Source organism: Pelobates fuscus, chromosome 6 (genome assembly GCF_036172605.1).
Source record: "Pelobates fuscus isolate aPelFus1 chromosome 6, aPelFus1.pri, whole genome shotgun sequence".
In the NCBI taxonomy this organism is placed as follows: Eukaryota; Metazoa; Chordata; class Amphibia; order Anura; family Pelobatidae; genus Pelobates; species Pelobates fuscus.
Window position 1 is genome coordinate 261,347,306 of NC_086322.1, and position 14,186 is coordinate 261,361,491.

At 40.4% G+C, this 14,186-nt stretch overlaps 2 protein-coding genes across 2 annotated transcripts in view; one reads left to right on the top strand and one right to left on the bottom strand.

Annotated features, from left to right (window-relative positions):
- The window catches only part of USH1G (USH1 protein network component sans), a 784,266-nt gene that overhangs the window by 499,917 nt on the left and 270,163 nt on the right, over positions 1-14,186 (top strand). The gene's annotated exons all lie outside the window — the stretch shown is intronic.
- LOC134565778 (proton channel OTOP2-like) overlaps positions 1-14,186 on the bottom strand; it is a 32,880-nt gene that overhangs the window by 1,702 nt on the left and 16,992 nt on the right. The gene's annotated exons all lie outside the window — the stretch shown is intronic.

Sequence of the window (14,186 nt, forward strand, 5' to 3'; positions counted from 1 at the left end):
GTCATATGCATACAAAGACACATACATACAAACAGACAGGCACACATATATACAGACACACACACATACATACAGACAGACACAGACAGACAGACACACACATGACACATACATACAGACAAGACACACATACATACAGACACATACATACAGACAAGACACACATACATACATACAAACAGACAGGCAGGCACACATACATACAGACAGACAGACGCATACAGACAGATACACACAGACACATACACACATGACACATACGTACATAAAAACAGACAGGCACACATACATACATACAGACAGATAGACACAGACACATACATGCATACATACAGACACACACATACATTCAGACACACACACATACATACAAAGACACATACATACATACAAACAGACAGGTACACATACATACAGATATACACATGCAGACAGACACAAACACACACACACAACATACATACAAACAGACACACAGACAGACACAGACACATACATACATACAAACAAACACACACACACATACATAGTATTTAACTCACCATCCTTTTTCCTACCTTTTAAGTGCAGGGTGACTTTCCCTGAGGTCCAGTGGTGGCTCAGGTTGATGGGAGTCAGGGTTCCCGCACGGGCTCTCAATGATAGCTTAGGAGGAGTGACAGGGAGTCACTTCCTCCCAGCGTTTAAAGATCTCATCACAATGGGCCCGGTCGCGCTGTTAAAGCGCAGCAGCACTAACCGGGCCCCCTGAAAATCTATACCCATCGGGTGGCCCATGCTGTCATGCTGATGGGCACCTTAACATGCAGACCTGGCGGTTTGCCGCGCGGGCCGGGGCTGCAAATGATGATGGTGGGCACCCGGTCGTAGGGGTCTGCAGGGCGGCCGGGCCTCCTGGAGTGACAGGCCCTGTCGCAGTTGCGACCCCTGCGACCGCTATATGTACGCCAATGCTACCTAGATGCTGCCATTTGGTTCACAGTTGAAGAAAAGTAACCAAAAGAGGGAAAAGAAGAGGAATAGTAAAAAAAATAATTTGTATGTAAATAGTTATATATATTTATTAAATACATAAATATAATGTTTTTACTGCTCCTCTTTTTCCCCCAGCTATTGGTCACTTCTCATCTTATCTGTGAAGAAAAGCCATAATTAGCGGCTGTCGCCTAGCTAAATACGATATCTTACCAAGATAACTCCAAATACTGAATCAAAATGAACATGTTTGGCCATCACGGAAGTCATTTGCTCAGTTATGTGTCAATATGGCATTTCAGAGATACAGAATTCCCCGAACAGCCAATCAAACCAAATTCATCCGAATGGCAAGTTGCCTAAATCCACATGCACAAGTCTGCTTATCCTACAATGGTATAGCATAACTGAATCTCTGTGGGACTGTAGCACCTATTGAAGGATTTCTCAGACAATACACAAGCCACTATTAAGTACTATTAAGTACAATAAAGCACAACTCCAAAACAGGTAAGAACGGTGTACAGTTATCTCCGTTGACAATAAAATATCCCTCCCCTGGTCTCAGTCCAATGGTTATCTGCTTGCCCAGTCAATCCAACCTGCCAGGTACCTCACCATTTTGCTTGCACCTTATGCATAGAGAGCCAGACAGAATGCTCTACTAGGTAAATTTACCTGATATATAGTTAGGGCAAACTGCCACCAAATTTCTCTATTTATACTTCTATCACCTTTGCACTTTTAGGTGCAGGAGGGTGACTTTGCCTGGGGTCCAGTGGTGGCTCAAGTTGATGGGAGTCAGAGTTCCCACTCTGACTCCCTCTCCTTCCTCCCGTGCGGGCTCTGTGTATGCTGGGAGGAGTAACCGGGGCAGTCACTTCCTCCCACCATGTGATCTCATCCCAGGGGGCCCGAACGTGCTGTAAAAGAGCCGCAGCGCTGACCGCACCCCCCTGAAAATCCATCTCCATCGGGTGGCCCTAACAGCTGGGCCACCCAATGGACCCCTTGAACGGCGGCCCCATTGGTTTGCTGCTCAGGCCAGGGCCTCAAAACATGGTGGCTGGTACCCGGCGACCCCTACATGTACACCACTGTCTACCACTATTTATGTTTTGCACAGGGTTTATTGCCTCTAAATTTGAGTAATGTAATGGAATCCAAAATTGTACATTCTATGTCAAGTTTTGCTGTGGTAGAATGTGTTCCACGCTAATAATTATTTGTTACCACAGATACCATGGCTGTTTCATTTTAATTTTGCAATGCAACATAAATGCAAGAGGTTTACTTTTAATTAATTACTATTGTAATGTAAAATTTGATCTCAAATGTATTGTAAGCACAGTGACACAGTTAATTAAATAATCAGACAGTAGCATTATATACTTGACAATCAAGATAAATGTCAGGGAAAAGTTTATTTTTTTAACTTAACTTATACATTAGATCATTCTAATGTCTGTAATACTTTCAAAATAAAGTCAAATTTCGAGACCTTACCATGACATTACAATTATTTCTTATTATATAGAAGTACTGTATGTTCTCAAGGCAGACAATAGTAAACAGCAGCCATCTTGTGGTGATGGCAACCTGTGTGGAAACCTGTGATATCCAAGTTCACACAACACAAAGAGTTCCCAAATGAGCGTAAATAACTCTGGGAAGTCTTGGTGTGTGGTTCAGATAAGGAGGTCAGGTATATATTAATGCAAAACTAGTTGTTGGTTCCGACTGCAGCGACACAAATGAGGAGACAAGCCAAAACGACTCTACGTCTTCTTAAATCCAAGCCTTTTTCACATCTGTAGACAGGTATAGCACACGGACTCCAACTGCATTCTGATTATATTATCCCTGGTTTCTTAGACAGAAACAGACATTGTTTTAAGGGACACTATAGGCACCCAGACCACTTCTGCTCATTAAAGTGGTCTGGGTGCAAAGCCCCTGTCAGTTTAATCCTGCAGTGGTAATTATTTCAGTTATTGATAACTTGCAATAATTTCATTACAGGGTTAACTCCACCAAGAGGACATCCAGCTTCATCTTAAAACCCATAGAGGCTGAGCCTGACCCAGCCCCAAGGGTAATCAGTGCTGGATTCAAGACAAGTAAGTGACTGTGCTGCAGGGGGTAACGGGGGAGAGCGAGCAAGTCACTAAAGGGGACTATAGGGTTAGGAATACAATTTTGTATTCCTACCCTATAATTTTCTCTTAATCCTTATGGATAAGAGAATATAGGAAGCCAGAGGGCTTTGTTACCAAAATTTTGGCCCATAGTTTGATATCAGCATTGAGGGCTGATATTAAGTAATACCTAGTGTACATTGTTTGATCCCTGCCTTTTTCAGCAAAGGTGTAACATGCACTGCTTTAGGGTCCCTAATAAATTCAAATAGTAGACTCACATTGTATGGTAACAATATACAGAGTACAGCTGAAAGTTCTCCATGGTCAAAGGGGATTCTAACTGTTTCTGTTTGCCTGGAAAATCTGTATGAGCAGATACTGGTGAACTAATACTGAGATCAGCAGATGGATTTCCTCGTTAGAACAGTAGAGAGCAGTATGTGACAACATTAAAAATATTGAATATACATATTGTGGCACAATATTCTCATTATTGGATTTCACATTTAAATCATTACATGCCATTACATGTCTCTAAGTGACTGACTTAAATGTCCTATTTCATTTCTTTACTGTGCTTAATAAAAAAAATATATATATATTTATTTTCAAATTTGTGAATGCCCTCATATATAAATTGTTGTTTGCATGTAAAAGCATTGTTAGTTAATACACGTTTTAACTTGTTTATTTATGGGATGTAAATAAAATGTGACTTTTTTTCCTCATAAAAGTTTTGACAATTTTTTTCTGTTGATTTATTTTCATTCAACTGGCGTAAAACATTATTAGACATGCGCACGCTGAGCAATGGGAACTAGGACCATGCATGGAGTGCTTCAGGATCACTGGAGGTTGGCCAAGCAATAAGTTATTTGTCGAGCTTGCCCCTTTTTTGGACGGTCCCATTGCTTTTCTGAGCGAACACACACATTGACGGTGACGATAGTGACACCACTTGTGTCACTGGCAATGCCACTTTATGGACTCGCCCCCTGTCCTGAGTTCCTGTGGACCCAAGTTGGAAGGATGAGACCGAGGGGTTCCAGATTAGAGTCATATATGCTGTTAACAAGATGGTTGAGGGACCCCCTGAGAGGGGACCTGCACTGCGATACGACGCCATATACCACGCAGAGGGAATCCCGACCGGGACTACACAAACCCTAGAAAGTCGACTGGGCTCCCTCAATCCGGACGGGAGAACCCTCAATCAAGCGGCAAAACACGTCGGAAGAACGTACACTTACCAGCTCCCACCATGCCGCCAAGGTACGAGCCTACAGAGACTTACCCCACTCCAGCATCCGTTAGAACTGCTTAAACCTCTCTGGACACTCCACAGCTGAACCTAGCGCCTGGAGACAAGCATCTGCACTCCTGAAACGCTTCACCATATGCCAGATTATCCCATCTTGCAATTAAGTTGTTTGCCTTAAATTGTATACTTTATTAGGCCACAGGGCAATATAGTTTTGTCAGGGCAGAGGGGGGGAGAGACTCTAGGAGACTCATGTTAATACTAGCGTGTAGCTAATCGCTTATTGTATTCTTAATCCTGCATGCTCTTACTATTCGTGATAAAGCACCGAATCTACTACGCTTAGAACGCATAGAGCCAAATAGATTGGCTAGAGAGTATTATACAACCCTCAAACGTATGGAAGCAACACTTAGAAATAATCGTCTGTCAAATAGATTGCTAACATATACACAAATCGTCTAGCTAAGCATGTATAACAAAAAACAACAATTTTGTGCAAGTTCCTTATGCCACTGTTTAACGCATCTGTAACCTGATGAAAATGAACGTTGTTGTGGCGTATGACAATACTCTGTAATCACCTGCACTACAAAAATAAAGAATTAAAAAAAAAAAAAACAAGATGGTTGAGAAGGGAAAATGAAAGAATAGAAAGAATTAAGATGTATCACCTGGCATTCCTAAAATATAAACCGAAAAAGATGGAGCCACCACATCAATTTCTGAAAAATTAGAAACTGGTTCATGAAGATATAGCACCACTGAAAGATATCTTAACAAAGTCTTTAAAGTGCCAAGCCCAGTAACCATCATCATAAAAAAATCATCTGACCTACTATGCCCTTGTCACATCTATTTAAATGATCACCTAGAGATCTGCAAAGGTTAGATAAATCAGGTGTAAGAAAAGCATTACTGTCTTCACAGATAATGAATAAAGCAAGTCCACAAAAAAATAGCATCCATGCCTCACATCAAAACAATAGGATGAGTGTACAAAGTGCAAACGTCACATTAGGATGGTAATTGTCGCAGGACAATTGTGGAATTGCTTTATTCATTATCTGTGAAGACACTAATGCTTTTCTTACACCTAATTTATCTAACCTTTGCAGATCTCTAGGTGATCATTTAAATAGATGTGACAAGGGCAAAGGGTGTGGGTGGGATAAGCCCCATAGTAGGTTAGATGATTTTTTTTTTTATGATGATGGTTAACATTTGAGATGCAATTTTCTAAACTATTGCAGTATTAATCCCTAATCTGCATATGATAAGAATCTTGAGCAGTTCTGTTTGAAGGTTCCTATTGAATCCAGGACTGAATCCAGAAAGGGCAGTAAATCCTTTCGATCAGGACAATATATAATTAATGTCATAATAAACCCTTGGGTCTCAGTGATAGAATCTCTCAATTAGCACGCCAAGTGGACAACCAGGAGGGTGACAATTGCCTCCTAACCCTTCTGCTCTGGCAGTCAGAGCCATGATGTCAGTCACTTGGCAGGCTGGGATTCCAATCTGAAGTTCTGTTAACTTGGAATTTGTGTTTCGACTCAAACTCAGATTCGTGTCTGGAAGACCACGGGAAGGGGAAGCTATGTGCAGGGGCTCTTTACTACAAGTACTTTATCTACGTCAGGAGGCTTCTGTTAGAATCAGATACGTGATGTAGAAAGCAATGTTAATGTTACCCTTTCCTTTTTGCTTAAAAGACCTGCGGCTAAAGAATCCAACACTTGGATCTCTAGCCCCTAAAGCTTGCCTCTAGCAACACCTATGATTTTACGCCACTCCCCGCAGGAAGACACCATGCATGGTACTCTCGGTGCCGTATCCTTTACAATGATGCAAAGCTTTTTGTGGTGCTTAGTCACCCTTTAGCTTTAGTGTCCCCCAAAAAATACTTTATACTTTCAGAGTGTTAGTTATACTGTGTAAATCAAAGAGAGTTATTCAGTTTGGTCTTGATGGCCAAAACTAAAATAATATAAAATAATTTCACCTGGATTTGACATTCTCATTCCAACTGAATGGGCACCACATAGGTTAGTACCATATGGTGTCTGGTTTAAAGTAAGTCATATAAATGATTAACACCAAAGGTATATTGGATTTCACACTGATGCAGGCAAACCCGGTCATTAAATTTTTGCAAGTGAATTTACTGTAATTAAATCTAGGCTATATATCTGATGATAGCACGAGCTAATAACTAACAAGGCAAGAGCTTGGGTGTGGATATACCTGTGTCAGCCCTTTTACATTTATTTGCTCCCTCACTATTGATAGTGTTAGTGAGTAGGTAATCAAATATTTAGGGATGAGGGAGCCTATGACTTTGGGACCTCTAGCCACCTGGGGTGGGGACATATAACCCCTTTGTTACAGTAATACCCTCAATCAATGTCCATGAATCTTTTCTTTTAAGGACCAAACCCACTACCTTTGAGTGGGGGTAGGTGGAACAATGCACAGAGGGGTGGACAATGGTATGTAAACCCATCTGTTATTACTTTTTTGTGGATGTTGGCTAGCAAGAGCTTGCCAACCACCACACTATTAATCCGTGTGCTGCTGTGTTTACATAGGACACGAGGTCATGCGTTTAGACTGGAAGAAAGAAGATTTTGTCTAAGGCAAAGGAAAGGTTTTTTTACTGTAAGAACAATAAGGATGTGGAATTTTCTGCCTGAAGAAGTGGTTATATCAGAGTCCATACAGATGTTCAAACAGCTACTAGATGCATACTTGCAAAAACAGAATATTCAAGGATATAATCTTTCAATGTAGGTCAATAACTGCTTGATCCAAGGATAAATCTGACTGCCATTCTGGGGTCAAGAAGGAGTTTTTTTTCCTAGCTTGTTGCAAAATTGTGCTTCAGACTGGGTTTTTTGCCTTCTTTTGGATCAACAGCAAAAAACAAATGTGAGGAAGGCTGAACTTGATGGACACAAGTCTCTTTTCAGCTATGTAACTATGTAACTATGTAACTAAATATTTGCCGACTAGTGCAGGCAGTTCAGAGCTCTCAGGATCAGATTTAAGTTCTATTGGATATGGACAGGCTAAAATCCAAACAGTATTCTGTTCATTCTGTGCCAGTATGGCAAAATTGGTAAATAGTGTGAAAAATATCCAGCTATTGCAATCCAAATGCCTCCAGATGAATTTAACAAATCCAGACCAAGGGCATTTATTGCTTTTACACACTCTTCTAAACCTAAGTCCCCCTGTTTGCTATAATTAAGGGTATCAAATTAGGGACTTGTCTTTTAAGCAATTGAAAGAGCAAAATTAATGGATTACTCCAACCGCCATGATCACTTCAGCGAATTGAAGTGGTCAAGTTCGTAGGAGTAATCTGCACTTGTGCCAGGGGCTAGTTACACCCGAGCACACGTGGCTTTGGCACCCCTGATGCATTGCACATTGGCAACAGCTGTAATCTGCTTCTCTCTTGCAGGCAGACCCTGCAAGGGGAAGCATTTTTCTCTGTCTCCTTACCCTTATATGCCAAAAACAAAAATGAATTTCCCCCCATCTTCCTCCCAATCTCTCTCTCCTCAGAATGTATGCATGCAATCTGAGCTGGGGACACAGTCCAATGACAGGCCTGTTCAGAGAAAAGTACAAAAACCAAATATCACCACTGTGATTACAAATAGTGAAATAAAAAGTATATAAATAATACTTAACTTTAGAGTAAAAAAACAGCCTCCCAAAGTCGCTACCCAAATTTGACCTCAAACAGTATATAGAAAACCAAAGACAAATATTGGGATACGGCTGGATTGATAAGATGATGACGAAACAGCGCTCATAAGTTGCCTCCCCCGATGTAGTTGGGGGGCTAATGATCCCACTCTCCACTCCACAAACAGTAGTTGAAGATATAGGACTCCAAATAGATGAAGGTAAAAGGATTATTTATTATAAAAAAGGTGAACAATCACCATAAGCATAGGGTTAAATATAAACGGAAGGTCGGTCCTATGCGTTACGTTCTTGGGAGAACTTCCTCAGGGACCACAATGACATAAAAAATGTATACAATCACAAACGATAAAAATACATCCTAATCCCCCCTCCCCAATAGTCCCTTTAACCCCTTAAGGACACATGACATGTGTGACATGTCATGATTCCCTTTTTATTACAGAAGTTTGGTCCTTAAGGGGTTAAATAGGGCTAGTCCCAAAGTCTATTGGTGGATCAGTGGGTGTCTTCCATCCTACCAGGAAGTCATTGGTGGAATTAAAACATCTCCATGTGTGGCTGTATTTCGGATGGATCCGACTTGATTGAAGTTGGCTTGCTGTTTCTTGACGAACCCAGAAGTGAGTATCACCGCGCGTTTCCGCGTTCCATACTGCGTTCCAAGTGACGTAAAGTAATCCCGCCCACTTCCTCTGCCACACAGGCATCATCGGGCGGAATAAATTCAAGTACAAAGTATCTACTTAAGAAAAAAGTGTCAATCCCTCTATAGAAATAAAAAAATAATGCATATACAATGTAAGTTATTCACTATAGCGGGAAAAGGTCGTGAACTATACATCACATGAGTGTCATCATGAATACTATTATAGTTAATTGATATTATTGTTAATTAATTTTTTTAGCAAACAACTAAGATATGTAACGACATTTCAAGTGACTGGTGCAATAGTGAACCTCATATACACAAGGTATTCTCTGTTCATAAAGTCAATAATCCACCTAAAAAAATACCCAGGTATGTATATTACAATATAGTAGAATAAAGGGGTAATCTGTGATAAAAGGCGCTTAAAAAAGGTGGATTGCAATACAGTACACAGTAAAGTGGTAGCAGCTCACACAACAGAAATAGGCACTCAACAACCTATTGACAATTAGATATATACAAAAAACACTATTGTGCAGATTAATGCCTAATAGTGCCAAAAAGTGTGGAGCGCTTGAGCAGTAAACAAAACACTTACTCCTGTGTTATTCAGGAGATATGTAGAAATAGTCCAAACATCCTTGTTTATCCACGGTAGATTAAAAACCTCGGAAATGGAAACAAAAGCAGAAAAGGGAAGCAGTGCTAACCCTAGTGTAGAAATCCTTTAGATAATGGTATAATTAAATATTGGTGACAATTAGCTTCTCACCTTGTCTGGAGCCAGTAACCAGGCTCCAAGTATGCAGACGTGGTGTCAAATATAGAGTGACACAGCCCTTCTTTGCAGCAGCTTAAATATCGCACTAGCCCACTTGATTTAGAAATATAACATTTATTGTGTATACAACTTTAAAACAATAAAATCAATACTCAAGTGTCAGTGCTCCGTCCAAGACGCGTTTCGCCTGTGTAATTCGGATCAAAGCCGAATTACACAGGCGAAACGCGTCTTGGACGGAGCACTGACACTTGAGTATTGATTTTATTGTTTTAAAGTTGTATACACAATAAATGTTATATTTCTAAATCAAGTGGGCTAGTGCGATATTTAAGCTGCTGCAAAGAAGGGCTGTGTCACTCTATATTTGACACCACGTCTGCATACTTGGAGCCTGGTTACTGGCTCCAGACAAGGTGAGAAGCTAATTGTCACCAATATTTAATTATACCATTATCTAAAGGATTTCTACACTAGGGTTAGCACTGCTTCCCTTTTCTGCTTTTGTTTCCATTTCCGAGGTTTTTAATCTACCGTGGATAAACAAGGATGTTTGGACTATTTCTACATATCTCCTGAATAACACAGGAGTAAGTGTTTTGTTTACTGCTCAAGCGCTCCACACTTTTTGGCACTATTAGGCATTAATCTGCACAATAGTGTTTTTTGTATATGTATATTACAATAAATACCTTCATATATGAGTAAATTTATGTGTATTCCTCCAACAAGGAACTACAACATTTAAAGTGACAAGTGCCAAAATAATTTTGCAACATCTAATTATATTATATCCCCCCAAAAAATCAAATACAAAACCCTCCTACTTGGATGGAGGTGCACACATACCTATATCTAAAGAACTAATAAAAAAAATAAAAAAATAATAAAATTAAAAAAAAGGCAGCATAAAAAATTATCCTGCAAATATAAACCTATTAAATAAAAAAGTAAATTCAAAAAATGCGACCACATTAATCATAATGTCTGACATATCTATCAGGTTCCCTAATCCAAAAAACAGACCAAATCTATATCAATGTTGAGACCTTTTGGTGACAATGTTTGAAGCTTGTGAATTCAAAAGGTCTCCCTCTGGGCAAGTTTTTTCAATCTGTCCCCTCCACGCCAAAAAGGAAGGACCCTTTCTATACCCATACATAGGAACCTCTTAAAAGAATAAGAAGGGCAGGTGATACAATGGGCTGACACTGAATGGGTGGTTAAACCTATTCTGATGTTCCTCAAATGTTCCAAGAATCTAATCTTGAGGGGCCTCTTTATAGCCAGGAGTCAATTTACACCGCTGAGGCGAAATTGTTCCAGCACCCAGGATTTTAAAGCCCAGTCTCTGCATGTTAAGAAGAAACTCCTTGAAAGGGGGTATAATAGAAACATACTAGAGAAAGAAATTCGTTCTGCAAGCTCAACAGATAGAAATATATTATTGACAGACAAACCTGTTCCACGAAATTCTAATGACAAGTTTAGGTCCGCCTTTATTACACAATACAACACAGACTTTGGGAGGATAAAGAAAAGTTTGAATCATATTTGGCCTATCTCTGCGAGATCCTGTTCTGGGAGCTTGTTTACCAGACAAACCCACAGTGATTTTTTTTTAAAAAAAATAGCAACCTTAAACACATGCTAGCTCCCAGTCATGCCATCAAACCTACTACTAATAACATCTCTATCTACACCGGATTTTTAAGAGGGTGTGGCCTTTGTAAGGCATGTACAATTGTATCAGTTGGGAGGTGTATTTCCTTCTCTAGTTCCATTACCAGAGATACGTATATTATCAAATCAGAGATAGGTTGCCACACGGATTTTGTAGTCAGGGCCGGCCTTAGGGGTGTGCAAGCTGTGCGGCCGCACAGGGCGCCATGGAGCAGGGGGCGCCGTGGATTTAAAAAAAAAAAAAAAATAATAATTTTTTTTTTAATTTGCAGCGGGGGCGGAGCTTACCGTGCGGCGGGGGCGGAGCTAAAAGTGCCGGAAAACTGCTGCAGGGGAAGCAGGAAGGAGTCCCTGCTTCCCCACCAAACAGTCACCAGGAGCTGCACTGCCTCCACAATGAACTCCACAGGTAACTGTGGGATTGTCAGGTGAGTGTGACTCTTTGCCTGTGTTTATTACTGTCTGTGTGTGTATGACTGTCTGCCTGTGTGTGTGTCTGTGTATGACTGTCTGCCTGTGTGTGTGTGTCTGTGTATGACTGTCTGCCTGTGTGTGTGTCTGTGTGTATTACTGTCTGTGTCTGTGTGTATGACTGACTGTCTGCCTGTGTGTGTCTGTGTGTGTGAGACTGTCTGCCTGTGTGTGTGTGTGTGTATCTGACTGTCTGCCACTGTGTGTCTGTGTGTATTACTGTCTGCCTCTGTGTGTGTGCGTCTGTGTGTACGACTGTCTGCCTCTGTGTGTATGACTGTCTACCTCTGTGTGTGTGATTGTGTGTATGACTGCCTCTGTGTGTATGGCTGTCTGCCTCTGTGTGTATGGCTGTCTGCCTCTGTGTGTATGGCTGTCTGCCTATGTGTGTCTGTGTGTATGGCTGTCTGCCTGTGTGTGTCTGTGTGTATGACTGTCTGCGTGTTTGTCTGTGTGTATTACTGTCTGCCTCTGTGTGTGTCTGTGTGTATTACTGTCTGTGTCTGTGTGTATGACTGACTGTCTGCCTGTGTGTGTCTGTGTGTGTGTGTGTGTGTGTGTGACTGTCTGCCTTTGTGTGTCTGTGTGTGTGTGTATGACTGTCTGCCTGTGTGTGTGTGTGGATGTCTTCCTGTATGTGTGTATGGCCGTCTGACTCTGTGTGTGTGTGTGTGTCACATACAACCAATACACGCATATCACACACTGTTAATACACCCATTACAAATATCACACATAGCATACATATCACACACAGTCATCACACCTACTATCACATACACAGACAACACAAACATTACAGCATACATGGATGACGGGAGGGGAGGGGGGGGGCGCTGTGAAGATTTTTCGCACAGGGCGTCAAAATGCCTAAGGCCGGCCCTGTTTGTAGTGTATCCTTTTCAGTGTCCGTGTGGCAAACAATACATGGGGCGTACAAAGAGGCCCCTCAAGATTAGATTCTTGGAACATTTGAGGAACATCAGAATAGGTTTAACCACCCATTCAGTGTCAGCCCATTGTATCACCTGCCCTTCTTTTTCTTTTAAGAGGTTCCAATGTATGGGTATAGAAAGGGTCCTTCCTTTTTGGCGTGGAGGGGACAGATTGAAAAAACTAGCCCAGAGGGAGACCTTTTGGATTCACAAGCTTCAAACATTGTCACCAAAAGGTCTCATATTGATATATATTTGGTCTGTTTTTTGGATTAGGGAACCTGATAGATATGTCAGACATTATGATTAATGTGGTCGCATTTTTTAAATTTAATTTAATTTTTTTAATTTACTTTTTTATTTAATAGGTTTATATCTGCAGGATAATTTTTTATGCTGCCTTTTTTTTATTATTATTTTTTTTGTATTAGTTCTTTAGATATAGGTATGTGTGCACCTCCATCCAAGTTGGAGTGTTTTGTATTTGATTTTTTGGGGATATAATATAATTAGATGTTGCTAAATTATTTTGGCACTTGTCACTTTAAATGTTGTAGTTCCTTGTTGGAGGAATACACATAAATTCACTCATATATGAAGGTATTTATTTTAATATACATACCTGGATATTTTTTTAGGTGGATTATTGACTTTATGAACAGAGAATACCTTGTGTATATGAGGTTCACTATTGTACCAGTCACTTGAAATGTTGTTACATATAAAAAAAAATAATTAACAATAATATCAATTAACTATAATAGTATTCATGATGACACTCATGTGATGTATAGTTCACAACCTTTTCCCACTATAGTGGATAACTCACATTGTTTATACATTATTTTTTTTATTTCTATAGAGGGATTGACACTTGTTTCTTAAGTAGATACTTTGTACTTGAATTCATTCCGCCCGATGATGCCTATGGGCGGGATTACTTTACGTCACTTGGAACGCAGTATGGAACGTGGAAACGCACAATGATATTCACTTCCGGGTTCGGCAAGAAACAGCGCGCCAACTTCAATCAAGTCGAATCCATCCGAAATACAGCCACACATGGAGATGTTTTAATTCCACCAATGACTTCCTGGTAGGATGGAAGACGCCCACTGATCCACCAATAGACTTGGGGACTTGCCCTATTTAAAGGGACTCTTGGGAAGGGGGGATTAGGATGTATTTTTATCATTTGTGATTGTATACATTTTTTATGGCATTGTGGTCCCTGAGGAAGTTCTCCCAAGAATGAAATGCGTAGGACCGACCTTCCTTTTATATTTAACCCTATGCCTATGGTGATTGTTCACCTTTTTATAATAAATAATCCTTTTACCTTCATCTATTTGGAGTCCTGTATCTTCATCTACTGTTTGTGGAGTGGAGAGTGGGATCACTAGCCCCCCAACTACTTCGGGGGAGGCACCTTATAAGCGCTGTATTTGTCATCATCTTATTAATCCAGCCATATGCCAATATTTGTCTTTGTTTTTCTATTCAGAGAAAAGGAGATGTTTACAATGCTGCTTAGTAACCCCTCTAGTAACAATCACTCAAACGG